This window comes from Triticum aestivum, chromosome 1B (genome assembly GCF_018294505.1).
Source record: "Triticum aestivum cultivar Chinese Spring chromosome 1B, IWGSC CS RefSeq v2.1, whole genome shotgun sequence".
Lineage (NCBI taxonomy): Eukaryota > Viridiplantae > Streptophyta > Magnoliopsida > Poales > Poaceae > Triticum > Triticum aestivum.
Window position 1 is genome coordinate 640,291,110 of NC_057795.1, and position 24,126 is coordinate 640,315,235.

At 44.3% G+C, this 24,126-nt stretch overlaps 1 pseudogene; it reads right to left on the reverse strand.

Annotated features, from left to right (window-relative positions):
• Nucleotides 1-265: 265 nt before the first annotated feature.
• On the reverse strand, nt 266-21,595 carry LOC123081027 (disease resistance protein Pik-2-like; annotated as a pseudogene).
• Nucleotides 21,596-24,126: the final 2,531 nt, after the last annotated feature.

Below are 24,126 nucleotides of genomic sequence, written 5' to 3' on the forward strand. Positions count from 1 at the left end.
AAACACGAAAACAAAGGTATTATAAGGTGAAACAAAATAGGCATTCGAGTTTGATACACGCCAGGAAAACACACTAGTTGTACAAGCACTTGTAATAATACAACCTATGGGACAAAAAACCTGGCGCGACAATCGATCGTTCAACCTAAGTTCAAAAAATAAAGAGCATGCAGTTGTACATATTACAATATATTACAGCACAAGGAATAGCAACAAATGAGAGGAACCACGTCTCAGCAGCACCAGGAACTGCCACCATCAATTGTCATATTCGCATCCGTTGACCGCTGCTCACTGCACCCTGCCCGTGCATAATTGGCACAGAATCGTCCCTGGTGACTTTCGGACGATTTGGATATTCTTTGGCAGCCTCAAACACCTCAGTAAATACAGAATCTATAATGAAACTGAAGAACTCAACTTCTCTTAGTTGCCGCAGGTATTCCTTTTTAATGCCATGTATGCCTCTACTGGGCAAGCCCATGAATACCAACGTGAGCCTCTCAAGATTAGGTGCACCCCCACAGAACCTGAGCTCCTCGAGATTGTCCTGATTATCCACGACCAATTGCTTGAGCCGGAGAAACATGCCCTTTTCAAAACATAAGGCCTTGCCAGCATATCCCCTGAAGTATAGCTTGAGAGAAACCAGACTGGGAAGTTTCGCTAGAACCTCAAAGGATTCCTCGGCCAAGTCGTAGTTCTCTCGAAGCGATAGACTGGCCAAGTTGTTGAGCTTTGAAACCCATGTAGGCAGATTCCTTAGCCGTCCCAACAAATGCATGCTCTCCAAAAACAGAGGGGGCTTCTTTAGGCGTACCAAAAATTCCAACTCCTCAACTTCGTTTGTACCCTTGTGCACAACCGATAGATAGCGAAGAGAGTTGCTAAGTTCATCCAAAGATTTGGCAAAGGGATTCCACAAATTTGATCCCCCCTTGTTGATTGCACCAGGTTTGGTTAGGTGACACAATTTTCCCAGATCACGCGTTGCTTGGGAGCTTTTCTCTGTAGATATGTTTAAATGAGAGATTCTCTGGAGGGCAGTCATATTCCCTACTCCATATGGTAGCTCCGCTCCTTCATGCCATCCAAAATGCTTGACACTTCGTGTCCTTGTGAAATATGCATAACGGCCTACAAGCAGATGATTCAGATTCTGGAGCTGAGTAATACCTTTGGGAAATTCGACAATAGAAGTTTCCCTTACATCCAAGGTCACCAACTCTTTAAGTTTCCCTACTTCATTTGGTAGTTGGGATATGGTTGTGTTTCTAAGGCTTAGGTATTTCAGCAGAGACAATTTGCAAATGTCCTTCAGATCTTGATCGCTCAGCCATCCACTTCCTTCAAGATCTAAAACCCTTAAAAGTGTCAAACCGGCAAATTTGATGGGTACAGGTTTCTTAGTGCTGCCCAGAATGGTCAGTGAACGGGTACAGACTATGTTTTCACTGGAAAATGTTCTATTCTCATTGGCCCCACAAGGATGGATGGAGAGTCGCCGTACCTTGTCATGGCCCGCTGTTGTATTGTATTGCGTGCTCCCTAGAAATGAGATGAAATTTTCTTTGACAGATTTGGAGATGATAACTTCTAGCATTATGTCGTGGACTTTACAACTCGTAATCTTGCCATCGAAGGAAATCTGTCCAGGGATTACAATGCTTCTACTGACAAACTCGTCCAAATAACTCTGAGCAATCTCTTCCAGACTATGATCATGCATTCCAATGATGAAGCCTTCGGCTGCCCACCGTCTAATAAGAGAGCCTCTTCGGATCTGAAAATCCTCAGGGAAAGCACACAGGTATAAGAAACATGCTTTCAGATGGTACGGCAGATCATTGTAGCTGAGAACAAGTATCCGTCTCATTCCATCTAAAGTTGGGTTTGTGTCTAGTTCAGAGCCCAGCCTCTCACATACTTTACACAAAGTTTCTTTGTAGCTCAGGCTATATGGAACCTCTTATCCTCAACCCTCCAACCTTGCTTTGAGATCCGTACTCTCCAACTAACTAACAACAAGAAGATTTTTCTCTTTTTTGTTTCTCGAAAACGAAACAACATATGAACTTCAAACTTTGCAGATCGAACAAACATTAGAACATCAATGTGTGGAAAAACTTTCAGATTTTTTGGTCTGATATAAATATACAAAATGAGATTTTCTTTGAATAAAAATATTATTTCAAGTATTTAAAATGCATGAAAAAATCTGAAAGTTTTTTTCCTAGATTGTAGTTAGAATGTATTGTTGTTCTGCAAAAATTAAAGTTCATATGCTGTGTCGTTTGAGAGAAACAAAAAAGACAAATGTGTCTGCACGAATCTTGATGCATAAATGGATGGCAAAGATAAGGGGTACCGTGTAGCCTGAGCTACAGAAAACCACACTCCTTTACTTTATGCCATTCTGCCGGCGTCTTGTTTTGCCTCCGAGCTAGCATTCGTCCTATACTAACTATAGCTAGAGGCAGACCATTGCACCTTGCCAATATGGTGTTGGAGACCTCTTGCAGGTCAGGATGACATTCCCCTGAGTCAAACACCGTCTTGAAGAATAGCTCCTCTGAATCATTCGGCAGTAAAGGCTTCATTTCGTTGATATCATCCGGAGAGGTGCAGCAATTTTTTGCTACCTCGTGGCTACGTGTAGTAATTACTATGCTGCTCTCTTGATCACTATCATGAGGAAAAGCTACCTTTAGCTTATCCCATGTTGATCAATTTGACACAAGGTCGGGATGTGTTTCGCTGGAACCTTACTGCATCGGGGTCTTTCACAGTAGACTCTATGTATCATGCGCTCACGCATTCTGAGGTACCAGTGAGTAATAACAAGAAAATCTGGAAGTCAAAGATTCCACTAAAAGTTAAAATCTTCATGTGGTATCTTCGTAGGGGAGTTGTTCTAACCAAAGACAACCTCGCACGGCGCAACTGGCCAGGGAGTAAGATGCGTTGTTTTTGTACTCATGAAGAAACAATCAAACACCTCTTTTTCCAATGCAAGTTTGCACGTTCTACGTGGTCAGTCATCCAAATAGCGTCAAATTTGTATCCGCCCACAAGTGTCGCCAATGTTTTTGGTCATTGGTTGGATGGTATTCCAAATAGGTTGAAAACGCTAATAAGGGTTATTTTCCGTTGTACGCACTCGCTTCGTACGTGGTATACGCTACAACGAGTGGAGTACCAACCGCTGTTCAAGGCGGTGTGTATGCGGTTGGAGCAGGTGGCTACGGAGGTTTTTACCCAACATGGGTGGCAGCATAATCTCCAGATCGGTCCACCACCCCTTTCGACATAGGCATAGTGTCGGTCTATATGACTCTACTGTCGCCCATTTGTCGTTTTTTCTTCCTTTCTTTTTATCAGACTTTAGGTGATTGGCTGTGTGCATCTTAGTTATGCAGAGGCCGGGTGTTACTCATAATGCTTTGTATCTTCTTGATGCTACTTTTTGAGATAATAAAAGTGCCCTTTATCGAAAAAAAAACAAAAAGGAGGCACATTGTTATGAGTAGGCTAGTGTAATAGAGGAGTAATGGTACACCTACGGGTAGTTATTTAAGGAGGTTACGCGTGAGCTGAGTTGAAAGCATAGGATTAGTTAGAGGATGTAACCACCCCGTAGGTGTGCGATTATTGAAAATCAAGCACGGATAGGACATACAAGTGAGAGTTGTGCAATGGCTTGTTACTTGTTACCTAATTGTGAAAAATATACTCCCTCCGTCCCAAAATAAGTGACTGAAAAGTGAGTCAACTTTGTACTAAAGTTAGTACAAAGTTGAGTCATTTTTGAGTCACTTATTTTGGGACGGAGGAAGTAGAAGAGAGGGCATCCGTCCTTTGATAGACAAGATCTTAAAAAGGATGGCAGGGTGGAGAGGCAAGCTCCTCTCATACTCTGCTAGATTACCTTGATCAAAGCATGTCTCTCTATTGCACCAATATACTCACTCCGTCCCAAAATTCCTGTCTTAGATTTGTCTAGATACGAATGTATCTAACACTAAACTAAAACGTAACTAGATACATCCGTATTTAGACAAATCTAAGACAAGAATTTTAGGACGGAGGGAGTATCTCCTATCTTTCTTCAAATTCCCCAAATGGGCTATGGATTTAATTAATAGCCAATTGATCCACCGCCTTTGGAGTGACTTTTTAGGGAATAGGAAACTACACCTTGCCAATTGGCACCTAGTTTGCATGAAAAAGGACTGGTGAGCTTGGGGTCCCCAATATTAGAGATGTCAACATTTGCCTCTTAGGAAGCCGGATTAAAAGATATATCAATGATTTGATGAGGGGAAGATTTGGAAAAATATATAGATAATAAGTACAATAAAAAGTCCTCCAACTCCAATATCTTTGCCTGCAAAACACACATTTCTTCTAGATTCTGGCGGGGGTTTACTTATGTGGGCTGCTAAAGCTCTGAAATTTGGATACAAACGGGTTGTTGGGAATGGAAAAAAAAAGTTAGATTTTGGGAGGATATGTGGTTTGGTACCTCCCCTCTATCTGTTCAATTCTGGCCCATATATTTCATTCTTCATCAGCAATGCTTGACTATTTCAAAGTTTTGGGATGGTACCAGTATCAAATTATCATTCAGGAGAATCTTTACTCCTGTTATGATGGAAACTTGGTACTGTCTTGAACAAATTATTAGGAGTATTGCTTATACTAATGATGAAGATTCTCTCATCTGGCAATATGAAAGCAATGGGGGTATAGCATAATCAACTTTGGAGGGGTCCAGCATAGTTTCAAATAGTCGGCTATAGCCCCGCTATAGCTCCGCTATAGCTGTTTGAGCATGTTCCCGCTAAATGATTTCATGTACAATTTGCCGCTATAACCCCCTATAGCCTAGCTATAGCTGTTTTTAAGGGTTGCCGCTATATGCCATAGCCCGCTATTTAAAACATTCCTTCAGTTTGTTCAACACCCCCCCCCCCCCCCTAGAATTCAAGTCTTTCTGTGGCTCTTGTCACATAACAAATTGATAACCAAGGATAACCTTAACAAAAGAGGAATTGAAAAACCTCCAGAGTGTGTCTTCTGCTCTAAGCATGAGTTAAGAGGACACCTTTTCTTTGGGTGTGTGGTAGCTACACAAATCTGGATCTGCATTTCTGATTTCTTTTTCTGTGATCTAGCCATCTAGGTGATCATTATTTGGCAATAGCTACATTCTGGTCTGCTCGTAAGAAACATAGGAAATACAGAAATTCTCTGGTTTTTGACAATATTATTTGGTCAACATAAAACAAATTTGCTGGTTGATTCTTGTGACAATCAAGAAGTGGATGATACTCTACAAAGAGGAGCATTTGGGGAAAGTGAAAGTGTTAGAGTACGTAATGGGCTTAATGGACCCGTTAGTCTTAGGGTTAATTAGAGATAAGGGTCGCTTGCTTAGGGGTCAAGTAAGCCTTGCTTGAGAGTCAAGTAAACCTCTCTATATAAAAAAAGAAGATGTACCAATCTAATCAAGCAAGAATTAAGAAGGAAATCTCTTCCCTCTTGCCCGGCCGTGGGTAGAAAGACCCCCGGCCGGCCCTCTTGCGCCCTCCTTCTAGCAGCACCATAACAATTTGGTATCAGATAGCTCAGTTCTGATCATGTCTTCGCCGCCGCCCACCCCGTCGCTTCCGCTGCCGACCGTCACCACCGCGCCGCTGGCCATCTACACCGCGCCGCTGCCCTCCCTGTCCGCGTCGTTGGTCGCATCCTACGGCACCGTCACCGCACCACCGGCTGCCGCCTACACCCCGGAGGAGATCACTGGGTCCTCAACGACCTCGTCACAGCCGTCCAAGGGATCCGGCTGTACCTGGCCAGCCCCTACGGGCCGCCGCCGCCCCTGCCACCGACCGTCGCCATCAGGTCGCTGGCCTTGCCGTGGTACTCGCCACATCCAGGGGCCTCCACGGCATTCGCTGGGATGCTGCAGCCATCGCCGCCGCCCGCCGCCGCCCCACAGTGGCCGCCGCCGGCTCCCGCCACGCCTCCAATGCCCATCGCCACCCCCGCACCGCTGTGGCTGCCGTGGCAGCCGCCGCACCAGGTGGCCTTCACCGCGCTCGTCGGGCCACTGCAGCAGCCGCTGCAGCTGCCATCCATCGCCACCACCGCCCAACCCTGGCTGTCGTGGCAGCCGCCGCTCCTGGCAGCCTCCGCCGCGCCCGACGCTCCGCCGCAGCAGCCGCTGCTGCTGCCCGGTGCGCCACCGCAGCAGCCGCTGCAGCTGCAGCAGCCACCGTCGGTCAGCTCCGGCCCCGCATCGACCGCGCCGGCTGGAGTCCCGCTCCACCAAGTCCAGTCCCCGCCGTCACCGTCATCGCTTCCTTCTTGGATCGCTACCCGCCACGTATCGGCGGCGGTGAGGCTGCAGGCTGCTGTGCGCAGCCTCCTAGCGCGTCGGCGTGTGCGGGAGATGCGTGGTCTACAGGTACCGCTCCTCCAAGTTGCACTTAGCTGCGCAGAGGACCTCGATCTCATCCGTTGGGCCGGGGATCTTGGGCATGCGGTTTCCCCCAAGGGCGGCGGGTCTACTGTTTTCCCCGCGGGCAGCGACCTCAAAGTCCGCGACATCGGCGGCTGGGGGGCGCACCCCTCCTCGTCATTCTCCATCGCAAGTCCTCCACTCTTCCCTGTGCGGTGCAAACCAACAGTCGTCCGGCAGGGAGAAGGCATGGTGTCACCGACAGCGGCGCATCGCGTAGCACCACTACATTCCGCCACCGGCCGCCGCAAGGGCGCCTCTGCTGGTCACTCTTGCGACCACTTCCAGGTAGTCATACACATGCACTCCTTTTGTCTAGGTGGTGTCCATGGGATCCAGGTGGTTGTACACGTGCACGTCCGACGTGCAGATAGTGTCCACTTTTGGTTAAGGGGTCCAAAATAAAGCGTCCCAGTCCATTTCAGGTTGAGAATAATAAAACAAGCCGAGATGTAAAAGGCTTATTTTTAGGTGTTAGGTTTGTGTTGCGTAGAGTCATGGTTATAAGTTGGTTAGGCTGCAGCTTGAGGACAAGCTGCATGTCCAGGTGGGGTGTAGTGTTAGACTACGTAATGGGCCTAATAGACCCGTTAGTCTTAGGGTTAATTAGAGATAAGGGTCGCTTGCTCAGGGGTCAAGTAAGCCTTGCTTGAGAGTCAAGTAAACCTCTCTATATAAAGAGAGGAGATGTATCAATATAATCAAGCAAGAATTAAGAAGGAAATCCCTTCCCTCTTGCCCGGCCGTGGGTAGAAAGACCCCCGGCCGGCCCTCTTGCGCTCTCCTTCTAGCAGCACCATAACAGAAAGAGTTCTCTCAAATGGTCTCGTTTATCCTCAAACTCCTTTCTAGCTGACTTTGGGGTAAGAATCGATGGCATAGACATTGAAGGTGTTTTTAGCCAAGGTGCTCTTGCTAAAATGCCACTGCAAGGAGGGGGGTGGTCTGGGAGTTCTATAATGCTGGCTCAGGCCACAACGGGCTCTCTCCTCCTAGGAACCCTGAGATGCAACTCAAGTATGCTGCAGTGCCAAGCCCTGAGCCGATCAAGAGTATGAAGAGTGAAGTCCTAGATCAACTATATATAAGTTGTACGAATGGAGTTGGCTCTCGAAAACAGGGGCAGGATGCTCGCGTCTGAAGAAGTGGCTATATTAGTACTCCCTCTGATTCAAATTAATTGATGCAGCTCTAGTACAACTTTGGTGGATTGGAGGGAGTAGCTTACTACCTCTATGTTTGGTGACTCTAATTGATGTCCTTGCGGGTTGTGATAAAATCTTTGCTAAACTTTAGCTTTGTTGTAGTTTCTGTTTTTGCTTTGATGAACATGCGAGTAGCAAATGATTGTATGGATTTCTCTGGTTTCATTTCAATGAAATGGAGCTGGGGGGTGGCTTTGTGCCCTCCTAATAGTCTAAAATAAATGAAGTATTGGAGCTCTTTGATGGAATAAATGAATACCCTCACCATTGCATTATCACGCTAAAAGTTGAGAATTTTTAAGGTCGTCCTAAAGTAATATGGTCCATGATCTAGTGAATCATATTAGATATTACTATTAACTCTTACGAGGTAATATACTCCATCCGTTTTTATTTACTCCGCATATTAGTGTTGACTGAAGTCAAACTTTCTAAAGTTTGACCAAGTTTATAGAATGAATAAAAATATTTACCATAACAAATCTATATGGTGTGGAAGTATATTCAATAATGAATCTAGTTGATTTGTTATTGTATATGTTAATATTCTTGTCTACAAACTTTGTCAAAGTTTAGAAAGCTTGACTTTGACCAAAGCTAATATGCGGAGTAAATAAAAACGGGGGGAGTACCTTAAATCACGTTGTGAGTGTTAGTATGGACATTGATGTGGTACAATCAAGGAAACAATTACTATAATTTATTCCTTCTCTTTGAAGACCCGGGTATGCAGGGAAAAAACAAAACAGACCTAATTAATGTCATTTTTTATTTCCAACTAGTATAATATTTGTTTCACTCAAGGTACTTTATCATGATGTCTCGCAAACAAAACAAAAAATTGCCACGTCATGTCATATTCTATATACCAATATAAAAAGAGCGAGTTGCAGAGATCCAACAAATCGCATTGGTTCAACCGCATCTATCCAACTGTCTACATTGCTCTAGTGTTTAGCGTTAAAAATGTTCATAAGTAAACAAGGTTAGCACCCTCCACTAATTAATATCATTCCTAATATCAACGTCACATGAATTAACTAATTATATCCTATCTAATATTAACATGCAATTTACATCTTGACTAATTTTAGTGTGCAATGTAATTAATATCTTTGCCTAATACTCGCTCCATTCTTATTTACTCTGCTGATTAGCTTTGATTGAAGTCAAACTTTATAAGTTTGACCAAGTTAATATTTCGCATAATATCAATGTGCAATACAATTAAAATATTGTCTAATATTAGCATGCATTGCATGTACACAATTACTAAATACTAGTATTTTATAGAGAGGGGAGAAAATGCTTATATAATTATTATTTTGACAAATAGTTTCTATAGTAAGAATACTAAGTCTAATCAAAGGTACCCTTGATGAATGAACAGATAAATACTCCCCCCCCCCCCCTCCTCAAATAAGTGTCTCAACTTTGTATTAACTTTAGTACTAAAGTTAATTAGTACAAAGTTAAGACACTTATTTTGGGACGAATGGAGGAATAATCTCTTATCTTTGATAGCCCAATAAAGGAGATCACGCACACGCACATGCACACGCACACGCACAATATTTTGTCAGTTTATGCAATGGCAAAAAATATATCCTTTATAACCAAAACCTAATCTTATTTTGTATATTTGTTTTTGCATCAAGATTGGTTTCCTATGGTCTTCTTATTTCACTAAAAAAAATTGGCCCCGTGGCAATGTACGGTCACATACCTAGTCCATATAAAAGGGTGTGTCATGCATGGTTTACCGAAAAAGGCTTTCGCCCCGCTTTATATTATAAAGCAAAACCATGCATGGTTTTCCTTCACATTTGTCAAGAGGGGTGTCATTTGCAAACGATTTCACTAGCAGTTTCGGTTTGTGAGGGATGGCGGTTTCTTCAGAGCGACATGACAGTTTCTGTCAGAAAAGGCAAAATTTTGTTTAAAACTGCGACCATTTGATCTCGTCTCAAAACTAAAACTGCTTCAAATGGGGTTCGTTTGCCATCCCTCTCGCAGAGAACGTCAGCCAAATAAGAGTTTCATAATTAATTAAAACTTGCACAACAAAATGATAAAAAAACTTCTTTGTTCTGAAATACATGTCTATTTATTGTCAGGTCTTCAACAAAAACCTTTGACCATTTGACAAACCCTGGTTTTTGTATCAATTGATGCATATGCATATATTTATTATTTAATATTAAAATAGTGCTAAACATTGATGTTGAATAAATTGTTTTGCAAAAGAAAAAACCATGAGGTCCTCCACGTTGCACCTGCCTTACGGCAACACCTACCACAAACCGAACATGGATCATAATCCACTGGTCAAGCGACAAGTGATCCAACATGTTAAGCTTTTTAAATACATATACATCAAGCAATAATTATAAAAAATGTATGTTATCGAATTAGTGGTGAATAATCTAATGGTAATATTTTCATAGTAGAAGTCTGAACTGTCTTCAGTATTTAAGTATTTAAGTGGTCAAACATAGAAAAAATTGATGGCCGCATTCTATTACAATAATGTATTTATTATAACCCGGAGACAATTAACACACACGCATGTCACAATAATGAGATGACACACCGACTCCACTCAACATGAATGTGAAGCATCCCGCCTGCATGCCTTTCTATATCTTTTTTTAGAAAAGGAGGATGACCCCCAGCCTCTGCACCTGGGCGATGCATACGGCCACTTTATTAATTATTCTCACAAAACCTTATAAAGTCATACAACAGCAAGACTAAAGCCCACCGTCTAAGCAACAATTGTCGCTACACCTGTCCAATTGATGAAGGAGTGCAGATAGTCTGGGCCTAATACCAAACAGATATCGCAGCCAAACCTAAACATCTAAGACCTGAGGTCCCAACCAGGACGCCTGCCGGGTATGGGGCACCTATCAGTCCGACGCACTCACTACTAGGAAAAGGGCTATAGATAGGATTGATACTAATAGCGCACCAGGTAAGCAGTGCGCCACTACTATATACTAATGGCGCACCGGTTGGAGGTGCGCCATTAGTGTGGAAGACACTAATGGCGCACCAGGCACACAGTGCGCCACTAGTATTGAATTTTTTTTCCATTTTTTCCATACATTCTAATGGCGCATGATGTCAAAGTGCGCCATTACTAGTTCTAACAAGTAATGACGCGCCTTATAAACAGTGCGCCATTAGTATATAATTTTTTTTACTTTTTTGCAAAACTGCTAATGGCGCACCGTGTCAAAGTGCGCCATTAGTATATATTTTCATTGACACTTTTTGATCTCGATCCCGATCCCACCCGCACCCTCCCTCGCTAGCTCCACCGCCGCCGACGACCCACCACAACCCTTCCCCGCTCCACCACCGCCGACGAGCACCCGGCACCCCGCACCCTCCCCCGCTCCACCGCCGCCAACGGGCACCCCCCGCATCCTCCCCCGCTAGCTCCACCGCCGCCGACGACCCACCGCAACCCTCCCCCGCTCCACTATCGTCGACGAGCACCCGGTCCCCCGCACCCTCCCCCGCTCCACCGCCGCCAACGGGCACCCCCCGCACCCTCCCCCCGCTCCACCGCCGCCGCCGATGATATTTTCAAGTAACAAATTTGAACATATTTTTTAAAAATTTATTACTGTTTTTATAAAAAAAAATATTACTGTTATGATTTAAACAAGTTTGAACATATTTAAACACAAATAAATATCAAACAAGATTTAAAATGCATAAAAAAATATTGGGGAGCCTGGGAATCGAACCCAGGACCTCCTGGTGTGTGTGTTGCGTACTGACCAGTTGGGCTAGTGGGCGGGTTCTTTTTGATCTCAATCTCGATCCCACCCGCACCCTCCCCCGCTAGCTCCACCGCCGCCGACGACCCACCGCAACCCTCCCCGCTCCACCGCCGCCGACGAGCACCCGGCCCCCCGCACCCTCCCCCGCTCCACCGCCGCCAACGGGCACCCCCCGCACCCTCCCCCCGCTCCACCACCGTCGCCGATGATATTTTCAAGTAACAAATTTGAACATATTTTCTAAAAAAATTATTATTGTTTTTATAAAAAAAATATTACTGTTATGATTTAAACAAGTTTGAACATATTTAAACACAAATAAATATCAAACAGGATTTAAAATGCATAAAAAATATTGGGGAGCCTGGGAATCAAACCCAGGACCTCCTGATATGTGTGCTGCGTACTGACCAGTCAGGCTAGTGGGCGGGTTCTGTTGTAGATAGGGTTAGGTGGTATATAACCTGACAAGTCGGGCTAGATTAAATTACTTATGGCGCACCCCTGGGTGGTGCGCCATTGCTAAGCCTCCCCCACACTAAAATCCCCAATCCCCAATCCACACTCTAATCCCTCCCCTGCCTCATCTCACCCACCGACCACCACTTCCCCCGTGCTCGCCGTCCCCGGCCGTGCACCCGACCACCCTCCGCCGCCGACCACCTCTCTCACCGTCCCCCCTTCGCCCGCGCCCGCGCCCTCGCCGTCCCCCTCCCCCCGCGGCCCCGCCTGCGTCCCCCTCCCTCCCAAGCGCGACAGCTAGGGTTCCTAGCCGCCGCCACCGCTGCCGGCCCACCGCCGCGGGCGCACCCAGCCGACCGAACCCTCCGCTGCTCCGCCTCCGGTACAGGCCCCTGCAGCAGCCGGCGAGCACGGCCCCGACACGCCCACCCCGCCTGCCCCTGCCGTCCTCCACCACCGATCACCTCCGCAGCAGCCGGCGAGCCAAGGACGGTGCCGTGACCCTCGCCACCACCTCCCTCCGTCTCTTCCTGCGCGTGGCCAGCGGCTGCTCTCCTTTGACCGTGGCCTGTGGTGAGCCTCTCTTCCTTGCCTCTATGCTTCTTGTCCATGTCACTGTTCCCTGTTCCTCTCTTGTTACACGGATCAATGGATGTTAGATAGATGTATGTATGTTGATGTTAGTTAGGTATATGATGCTTGATGGATGGATGGATGAGTTGTGCTAGTTGCTTGCTAGATGGATGGATAGTAGTTTGGTTCTGTTTTTGCTGGTGTTTGGTTCTAAAGATGAGTAGCAATTATAGTAGGAAGATGATGCATAGTAGTTTTATGTTGTTGTAGTAGTTGTAGTTGTAGATACAGTAGCAGTATCATGTGCTACTATTGTAGATACAGTAGTTGTAGGAACATTAGATACAGTATCAAGTGTCATGTTGTTGTATTAGATACAGTAGTAGTATCATGTGCTGCTGAAGATGAGTAGTTGTAGGAAGATGATGCCCTACTGGAAGTGCCATGAATATTTGGCCTACCTTTTTTTTCTTGTAGAATTTTTTTTATTGACGGTATAAACGAATCAGAGATTCGCTAGGTAGGTTCTCCTAATTAATTAGAAATGATGCATCTTGCAGTTAGGGGGAATATTGCAACCTGCTGCTAAACTAGATCATGAATATGTCATTGCTTTTCAGTGAGCTCCTAAGTGTACAAGGCAGCAAGGAGCAAGCGCATCATATATAATAATGTTGTGTTTGTTCTGGCTGACTTTGGGAACAGATTCAAAGACAAATAAAAAATTCAGAAAAGAATTTTCCTCTCACTACATCTCTGTCCATCTGGTTTGTCGATGTTGGTTCATTAATCTTAAGCCCATCATGTTTGTTGGTTGTTTGCTGTCATGTTGTTATTACTTCCATTAGGGCATCTGTTGGTTCATTAACCTTTCTAACATCTGCATATTTCAGGTTTCCGAGGAGGTAAAGGAAGTGAAGTTCAGACAGTGCAGCAGCAGCAACACCTCCAAGGTGAGAAATATGTTCCTATTTATCTTTTTTTGCTCAAGTTCTTCAGTACATCATATAATATAGAGAAGTGCAGATCAAGTGGTGCAATCATATGCATCTGCCACTTAAGTCATCCTTCCCTTTAAGCAGAGTGATGCCTTTCGATGTCACACAATAATGTTTGTTGCAAGAACATTCTACTCTTAGTGTTCGTTTGTTTACTGCATAAAAATATATAGTTTTGCTGCTGTTATGCTTGTATTCACTGCTGCTGCTGCTGCTGATGTACTTGTGATGATGTTGTAGGTACCCCGAGAGGCCCTTGAGTTTGCCGGAATGTCGATTAACTTCCGTTCCGGCAAATTCGGGTACTCCATATGTCCTATTTTCAGCAAAGGTAATACTGAAATTTTCCGTGAATTTTAGCATGACTTTGCTAAAAATAGGACATATGGGGTACTTGCGACTAATGCCTGTTATCATGCATGTTTTATGATCTGTTGTAAGGGTACTAATTGGTCTCTTCTGCTGCTTATCAGAGATGGCGAGAAGCAGCCACCGCTGATCTGCGACACCGCAGTACGAGTTGGATGCTTCCGAGTTCTTCACTATCATACTTGAGACTTCAGTATCATCCATGACGCAGGTATATAAAACGAGAGATCTCCCCTTCACCCATCTCATTATGATATCTATTGTTTGCTACATCACTCATTGTCCCAAACTGCAGAGGCTGCCTGACAGTTTTATGAACATGCTGATGGGTGAAGATCCGCCAAATAATGTGAAGCTGCGACAGGCCGGCAGCGGGTTTCGCAGGCAGTGGGATGTGGAGTTGGTGATCAAGAAGGGCCACATGTACTTGTCTCGTGGATGGGAGAAGTTCTACCGTGCCTACGACCTGCGGCTGGGGTACTTCCTTCTCTTCAGGTACGACGACGACGCCACCATGCTCATCGTGAAGGTGTTCAACACGACTATGTGTCGCATGCGCTACGCTGCCGATGATGATGTCGGTACGTTCTGCCTCTTCGTATTCCTCTACATTTGGCTTTGTCTCACATTGATTGTTAACGATCATTGTTGCATTTTGGACAGGTAATGGGAGCAGCAGCAGCGACACTGGCTACAGCCAAAGCAGCAGCGACTATGGCTGTAGCGAAAGCAGCAACAATTTTGGCTGTAGCGAAAGCAGCAGCGATTTTGGCAGCAGCATAGACAACAAGAAGGATGATCCGGACTGGAGTGCGGGAGAAGAGGAGCAGAGTGAGGATGAGGACCTGCAGGATGACGATGGGCATCAGGCTGAGGATGATCTAGCGCTGGTGGTGGCTGACCAAGGGCAAGAGATAGTGGTGGCTGACCATGGGCAAGAGATGGAGGTGGCTGAGGATGACCTAGCGATGGTCGTGCCTGAAGGTGGCCTCGCGATGGTGGTGGTGCCTGACAATGACCACGCACCGGTGGTGGCGCCGGCGATCCCACAGCTGGGCGACATGACCACGCCAATTGTGGTAGAAGACTACATCCCACTGCCTCCACTGCCTCCACTGCCTCGCCGCTTTTGGCGCATCAGGGAGAGGAAGGAGAAGGAGAAGGAGAAGAACAATGCATGAGAACTGAACTTTGTCAGGTATGTCAGATCTCCTATAGGTTAGTTATCCAAAATGATATATATATACTTAGTTACCTATGTTATCTCTAATATGCTTAGTTTCCTATAGGTTAGCTTCATTTTTACCTAAGTTGGCTCTAATATACTAGCTTAGAGCTTATATGCTTAGTTTCCTATAGGTTAGCTCCAAAATAACTTATGTTAGCACAAAATGATCAAGTTTACATAATAAGCTTATAGTCTTTTTCTTATTCTTCTTCTTTTCCAAAATGACATAGGTTAGCTTCATTTTACCTAAGTTGGCTCTAATATACTAACTTAGAGCTTACATGCTTAGTTTCCTATAGCTTAGCTCCAAAATAACTTATGTTAGCACAAAATGATCAAGTTTACATAATAAGCTTATAGTCTTTTTCTTATTCTTCTTCTTTTCCAAAATGACATAGGTTAGCTTCATTTTACCTAAGTTGGCTCTAATATACTAACTTAGAGATTATATGCTTAGTTTCCTATAGGTTAGCTCCAAAATAACTTATGTTAGCACAAAATGATCAAGTTTACATAATAAGCTTATAGTCTTCTTCTTATTCTTCTTCTTTTCCAAAATCTCTTTCTTTAGTTCTTCTTCTAGTATTCTTCTAGTCTTCTTCTTTTTCTTCTTCTAACTTCTTGTTTATCATTTTGCAGATTTGATTTAATTGACGCAAGCTTGCGTGGATGGAGCGCTTCTTTTCCATTTGTGTTTTTATTTTCTATCAATGTGAAACTTTTGTGAATTGATGGATAACGGTGTTGGATGAACAATGTGAAACTTTTGTAATATGTAACAATGGAACTATGTGTTGGCTATATATGTATATATGATGGAACTTGTGTGTTGGCTATGTATGTATATATGATGGAAATTGTGTGTTGGCTATGTATGTATATATGATGGAACTTGTGTGTTGGCTATGATTGTTATATGGATGCTTGTTGTATATATATGTGTTGGATATCTCATAGGTGAAATAGCGACCTGAGATTAAGGAAAAAAAATTAAAAAAATTGTTACTAATGGCGCACTACCATGTGATGCGCCATTAGTATAGAAGACACTAATGGCGCACTGTGGGCAAAACTAATGGCGCACTGCCTGGTGCGCCATTAGTATACCAGATACTAATGGCGCATCAGTGGTGCGCCATTAGTAAAAAAATCTAGTGGCGTGATACTAATGGCGCACTGGTAATGCGTCATTAGTAGGCAAAATCAGTGCGCCATTAGTAGGCCTTTTCCTAGTAGTGACTCCTCAACCAGGACGCATGCCGGGTATGAGGCCGCCGCAGCCACCTGCCACCAATCCATCTTCAGAGTTGTACTGTTGCATGTACCGTGCCAGGTCTCTCTGCCATCGACACCACCACGACGCCCGACATCATCGTCCTCCTGCGCGAATCCATCCTCCCACAGCGAACTCCGAATCTGCACTGCGCCACGCCGTCAAGATCCGTCGCCATCAGTGTGTAGGATGAAGCACCGCTCCACCAAAGAATTCGTCCTCTGGTCCCTCGATCACGTGTGTACCTCCAAGAATGACGCCCCCAAGGGAGGAACGACACCAAAGCGCCGCTGTCATCCGATCATCCGATGTAGGGTTTCCCCCGGAGGTAGCAGAGAGTGGCCTTGAACTTCTCCACGGCGATGCCTTCAAGAAGGGAACGACGCAGATAGCGCTACCACCGCCGGCCTTAGCAGGAGCCGAAGGCAAGTTTTCACCCAGATCAGTTTGAAGGGATCCAACTCTCGTGCCTGGGCCGCTGTCGCCACCAGCACCACCAGGCAGACCCTGGAGTACCGGCATATCAGCGAGCCGCCGACACCACCGCATCCAGATCGCCGGCCACGCCGGGCCGCCGTCATCCCCCGCGCCGTCCGGGTCAGAGATGGAGCCACCAACCGCCGACTCCTCGACCTGCCACCTCCCTGTTGCAGCCTTGCGTATACCATAGTCCCAGTTTTACGGTTTTATCTACGTAACACGGTGTTGTGACAACATCTTCACATACTCCCTTTATTCCATATCATTGATCGCATGTGACACACACGTACTCGCCACGCTTCAACGACACTCGAGGAGGTAAGCTAGGGTTTACATGTGTGATTTTACCTCTTTTTTAGAGTAGAATGTCATGTTTTGGGATATGGAAGTTCATTCCAGTGGTTAAGTTGCATTTTGTAGTTGGAAGTTTGGTCGTCTGGCTTGGAAGTTTGATTATGTGACGTTGTGTTTGATAGTGCATTGGATTATATATGATAATCTCATTTAAAGATGTTGGAATATCGGGGTGCTTACAACATTCCTCCACGTGACAGTCCAGACTGCCTTGCTCTGGTACCAGTTAAGAATTTTGGGGGGCGGAACTCCCAGTATGTGAGAAACAATGTACATAGCTAGTCCTTTTATTTCCTTCCACTTAGAGCATCTACAGCCGGACCCCTCATATCGTATTCAAACGACAGGGCGGACGGCTTGGTCAGGACTGGCCATAGAAAATGCAACGCAACCGCACCCCTCAAACCGGCGCTATATGTTCTGAGCTGTCCGACGCCCCTCGAGCCCATCACATATTCGGGGCAGATATGGGTAGGCCCGGACATGTCTGTCATGTTGGATATGAAAGATCGAACCCACCCGAAATCTCTCCAAATTGACCTAGTCCACCAAATCGACCGCCCTCCTCCTGCGTCCGTCCTCCATTTCTCGGTCCGAGCCCTCGTCGTCCTCCACACTTGCTCTCTGTTTGCGTCGCCGCCAGCATGGATGATGCCTCAGTGGAGGTCGTGGGGGTCCCGTCCCTGGGAGTAAGTTGCATGATGGAGAACGTCGCTCGGAGGGAGCAACGAAGGAAGCATCATGAGCGGGAAGCTGCGGACAAGGAAGTGGTCCACTGGCGGAGACTGCGCTCAAGACCCTGGGCATTTACCCGGGCTCACTAGCTCTAGTTAGCAACAATGGACCTATCAAAATCTTGGTTAAACATGTTCATATCACCATCTTGTAGTACGTGCTTTGTTAAAATTGTTAACACAACAACTTATGTCCCCTGACAATTTTGTACAAATTTTAAACATCATGGCCATGGTAACTTTATTTTGTATCATGGCAAATTTACTTCATGGACCATGGAAATTTCTTTTATTTTTGTATTATGGCAAATTTACTTCATGGACCATGGCAATTTTTTTTGTATCATGACAAATTTACTTCAGGGACCATGCCAATTTCTTTTTCCATATCTTGGCAAACTTACTTCATGGACCATCACAAATTTCTTGAAGCATCCTTGGTATACTATTTTGTTCTCAGCCATGGCAAACTTACTTTATGGACCATGACAAACTTTACTTTATGGGCCATGGCAAATTTACTTTATGTACCACGGCAAATTTCTTTTTTCCCAATACCATGGTTTTTCATCGGATCTAGGCAATCTAACATTTGCATTGATAATATATAGTACATTTGCCATGATAAGCATAGTTACCCCGATACATGTACCTTTTAATCAACACTTGCCATGATCTTCAAAGATTCTTTGCCAAGATTTTGGGACCATGCCAAATTTCTTTCTTTGGACCGTGGCAAATTTACTTTATGGACCATGGCATATTTACTTTATAGGCACCCGTAATATTACTTTTTCTGGGACCATAGTAAACTTATTGAACAATCCATGATATATTGTTTTCATTCTATACCGTGTTAAATTTATATGTGGACCATGGTAAAGTTATATTTTGAACCAGGAAAATAAGTGTACCATTGCAAATTTATTTATTTACCATCGAAAATTTTATAATTTGAACTATGGAAAAATTATATTTGGACCATGGTAAATTTATTTTTTATACCATGTCAAATTTATTTGGTGGACCATGGTTAATAAATTTTAGAATGTGGTAAATTATTTTTTGGAACATGGCAAATTTGTTGGACAAACCATGGTGAATTTCTTTTTTGTACACATTTGTTGAACAGACCATAATAGAATCCTTTTTTACACCATGGCAAATTTATTTTTGAATATCCCATGTCAAAAAAAATCATATATAAGACTATTTCATTTTTTTCCCATATTTTTTGCCATCATCTTATGTAACAATGGAAACTTAGGTTCAAACATAATTGTTAGTTTTCTTGTTTGTTTTTAAGATTGGAAAGGTGTGATAGCACCCGTGGGCCCCAACACCCCCTTATCTGGTGTGTCCAGCGATTTTAAGATTCGTGTTGTGGCCCAGCCAGCAACAGGACACTAGCAATGGCAAGTTAACGAAGCAGGCGAAGTGCAGAGTCGGACCGGTCCTAGGCTGTAGCAGACATAGTAGACTTGGCAGGAGGTCATGGGATAGCACCGCGGTAGGCCTGGCAGGAGGCCAAGTGGGCCATAGTTGAAAGGACATCCCATAGGCGGTGCATACGGGGGCACCCCATTTCTGGCTTTAAACGAGCACAGGGGATGCCTCACGTCAAGCGTAGCCCAGATGGACCGGCCCATCAGCGCGGGAGGCCACGGCCTTTTTTTTTCTGTTTTCCGTTCTTGTTTTTTACTTTATTTTTGTAAATTTCTTCATAATTTAAAATATTCTACATATATATAAAAAACAACACTCTCCAAAAACACATTTGAAAAATGTTGAAAAAGTATTTGAAAAATGTTGGATAAGTATTAAAAATGTTGAACACGTATTTGAAAAATGTTGAACAAATATTCAAATTTTTTGAATAAGTATTAAAAATGTTGAACAAGTATTTGACAGATGTTGAACAAGTATTCAATTTTTTTTAATAAGTATTAAAAATGTTGAACAAGTATTTGACAAATGTTCATAGAACTATGACATCTTATATTGTTAAAACAGGGGGAGTATAGCATTAGAAGAAACTAATTAAATCTAATGATGATTTCGATGATGATCATAATAATAACAACTTTGCTTCGGTACACCCCCTTAGAAAAGTTTGCGGATTTTGATGTAGATTAAAGGTGGAGATTCGAAGGTACCCCTTCAATCAAAAAGGATAATATAGTTTTCTTATCCAAATCAATCTACTCAATGAGTTTGATCTGCAGACTAATATGGTGGTAGCTTTTTCAATTAATGGTAAGATTCATGCAAACTTTTAATAATAATAATAATAATAATAATAATAATAATAATAATAATAATAATAATAATAATAATAAAGTACTTTATATATGTATGAGCAAACAGCAACACGAGACTCAATAGTCAATATATAGAGTTATCATTAGGTACCTCTTAAGCTTCAAATGCTGTTGGATGTTGGTAACTAGTTCGGGTATGTCCCAGCCTTTAACGTTTCGGAGGGGGTCCTCATTTTTATCTTTGTCAGCCCAGAACTGATTCAGCATGGACTGGAGAAGAGAACGGATGTCGTATGTCTGGGACACCGGAACGAAAGCACGGCACTGGATGTTGCCCAACTCTGGGGAGTTGTAGACGGTCGTCGTGAGGGTGGTCTTGCCGAGGCCACCGAACCCCACTATGGACAAGACTCGGGGGCCACCCGCCGCCTGGCGTGGCTCCTTAAGCAACCCAACCACCTTATCAGTCATCTTGTCCATCCCGACTAGCCCGGACCCGTCACCATGGAGTGATGGCAGCCACCGATCAATGTAATCAAGGTGGCTATAAGAAGAAGAATAAAGCGGTTTGCTTGACTGTCCTGCTTACTCGCCTAGATTGTACCTGAGCCTCCGGTCGCTCACTTTCTGCGCGCGAGATTTGAGACCCTGGATAGCAGTGACCACCTTGTGCCGCACCTTCAACGTTCGCAACATGTTGAACATCCTATATAGGTATTCCAGGAGTCCTTGACGGCAGTGGCGGAGACAAGCCTAGGGCAACTAGGGCTATAGCCCTAAGCTTAGTACCAAGATCTCTTGTAATTTCTTTCTACAAAGTACTTAAAATTTTAAGAATTTGTAGTTCAAACTTGCTCAGCCTTAGGCGTGACTGCCTGCTAGTTTCGCCACTGTGTTGACGGTCTCCATGGTGCTTGGTGAGGTGATGGTGGAAACTGTCCATGCAGTCCTCCACATCGTACGCCACCTCCCTCACTTGTTTCATCCAAGTCTTAGTCTGCACGTGTGTGTGTGTGTAAGCACATCAGCTAATAAATCATGCCAGTCATTACTAGAGGCATCTTTTACTGCTATATCAATTAAACTGAGGGTAAAAGATCCGTATCTGCTTTACCTTTTCGTTGTGATCGTCGTCGGTCGCGAGGTCGCGGAGGCACGCAGTCATGCTCTCGAGCTCATCCTTGAGCTCCTGGATCTCCCCACGAACGCCGCTGAGAAGCGCGTATTTGCTGGCGAGGATTTCACCGAGCTTCCCCAACAAAACCTGCACGGCGCCCTGAGAGGCACTCACCACGGCCTCCATCACCGTCCTTCGATCTGCCATGTTTTTGTTGGCATCGCTTTGTTAAAATCCGCACCGGTCACAACTTAGATTCATTGAACTATTTATAGAGAAGATTACAAGCGGTACCTTTGGTTTGCCCGGTCCGATGACTTAAACCATCAGAATATTTTCAATCTCTTTGGTAGCGTTTACATCTTTTAAAAATAGGATCCCGATAACTGCCACAAGTGTGGCATGGACGGGAACCCGTCCGCACGCCTCGTGTGGCATGGACAGGAACCCGCCCGCACGACCGCATCCGGGCGCGCAAAGGCACAGCCCGCACGTTCGGTGTGGGGCAACCACGCCCGCACGACATCGTCTGGGCCAGACGACCCCGCTGCCCGCACGACCCAGTCGTTCCCGGCCTCTGATCGATCCCCACTCCCGACTGCCGCCATCGTCTCCCACCTCTCGAACCCCTACCTCCATCGCCGGCCTTCTCTGGTTGCCATGGCAACCAGAGCAGATCCGTAGGGCCTTCCCACCGCAAACCACACCCCAACCCTCCTCCACCCCCCGCCCCCACTCCAACCCCGCCCTCCAAAGACGATCAGCTAAAAGCAGGTGACATCTTACTAGTAGAAAAAGGGTCAAACGTGAAGCACATTAGTGCCGGTTTATAAAAAAACCGGCATTAATGTGATCAATAGTGCCGGTTCGAATGGCTATGCATTAGTGCCGGTTCGTAATGAACCTTTAGTACCGGTTCGTGCCACGAACCGGTACTAAAGGGGTGGTGGCAGGCTGGCGTCAGGCCAGGGCCCCACGAGCCCCTTTAGTGACGGTTTGTGACACAAACCGGTACTAAAGGTCTAACCTATAGTACCGGTTTGCGTCACCAACCAGCACTACAGAGTCTTAACCTATAGTCCCAGTTGAAGACACAAACCGGCACTATAGGGCAATTTTCAAACTCTACACCCCCCCCCCCCCCGGTGTATCGCCATTTCAGTTTTGAAAAAATCAAAAAAAAATGATAAAAACTTCAGAAAATAAAATCTTTCGAGAGGTAGTTATATTACTACATCTACTAGTTAGGAAAATTTGAAAACTTAAATTTGGACATGTGTTTGCAAAAAGTGTAGGGAAAATGTAAAACGGCTATAACTTTTGCATACGATATCGGAAAAAACGTATAATATATCAAAAAATTCAGCACGAAAATCCGCATCCGATGGAGACCGCCAGCGGCCTGTTTGGAATTTTTTAGAATCCTCAAATTCCAAAAGGAAAAAAAGATATGGTCAAATTTCAGTTTTTCTAAAAAAAATTGGTTAAATCTGGTCAAACTACTTATTCAAGAAGTATTAATGTTACTACATAATTATTCAAGAATATTAGTGTTACTAAATAATTATTTCAATTTTTTGAATTTTGGTCAAATATGGTCAAACTATGGTCAAACTGTGGTCAAACTATGGTCAAACTTATTCAAGAAATATTAGGGTTACTAAATAATTACTTTTTTTTAGAATAATAGTTTCAAACTCAAACGGTGAAATGTGTGACTTCATGCTCAAGCTAAACTCCTGAGGGTTAATAGGATTAACATCTTACTATTGTCAGGAAAACAACAAGTGCAGACTTGGAAACAAAGAAGAATAGAACCCGAAAGTTAAGCATGCTTGGGCTGGAGTAGTGAGAGGGATGGGTGACCGGTCGGGAAGTTAGATAATTTGGAATGAGTGATCCACACTTGAGCAGTTAAGAGAGGTGGTGATTAGAGACTAAATTATCAAATAATTCATAAAAATTAAAAATCGAAAAAAAATCAAATTTTTTTCCAAAATTTTCAAAAAAAACTCAAAAAAAAAATTCAAAAAAAAAACCTTTAGTACCGGTTGGTAACACCAACCGGTACTAAAGGTCCCCCATACCAGGGCGTGAGCTCACGCCACGTGGTGGCACTTTAGCGCCGGTTCGTGCCGAACCGGTACTAAAGGGGGGGGGCCTTTAGTGCCCACACTTTAGTGCCGGTTCCATAACCGGCACTAAAGGCCCTTACAAACCGGTTTTAAAGGTCCATTTTCTACTAGTGTCTCCCGATCTCATACTGCATCTCATCCTTCTTCTGGGCAGAAAATTGCAAATTTATCGATGAAGGTGGCGACTGGATCCACGCTATAGGGATAAAACACTACTAGGTTCTATGTATCTTCGCATTTGCCAAGAAGAATACACCAGATCTGCCATGTACTGCGTTTGAGATTAGCTTAAGTTCCTAGTTCGCTAGACACAAGTAGTAAGTAATGAAATGGATGAGTAGGAATCCCTAAAAAGGGAGAGAAATGACAAATTTGGAATAAAGGGGGTGGGAAAAATTAATTGCCACTTGTGTCTAACGTCAGTTGCCACCTTTCGTTGTCGTTAACTACCACCATGTTAACATGTTGCTTGCTATCCTATTGTAGTGGTTGTTGCCATCGAATCGAACAGATAGCTAGCACACAGATTTTAGAAAAAGATAGTGGATGTGCATGTCCTACTTGCCGTGATGTGTTGGTTGCCAACGCATGAAAATGTGATAACACTGACGTGT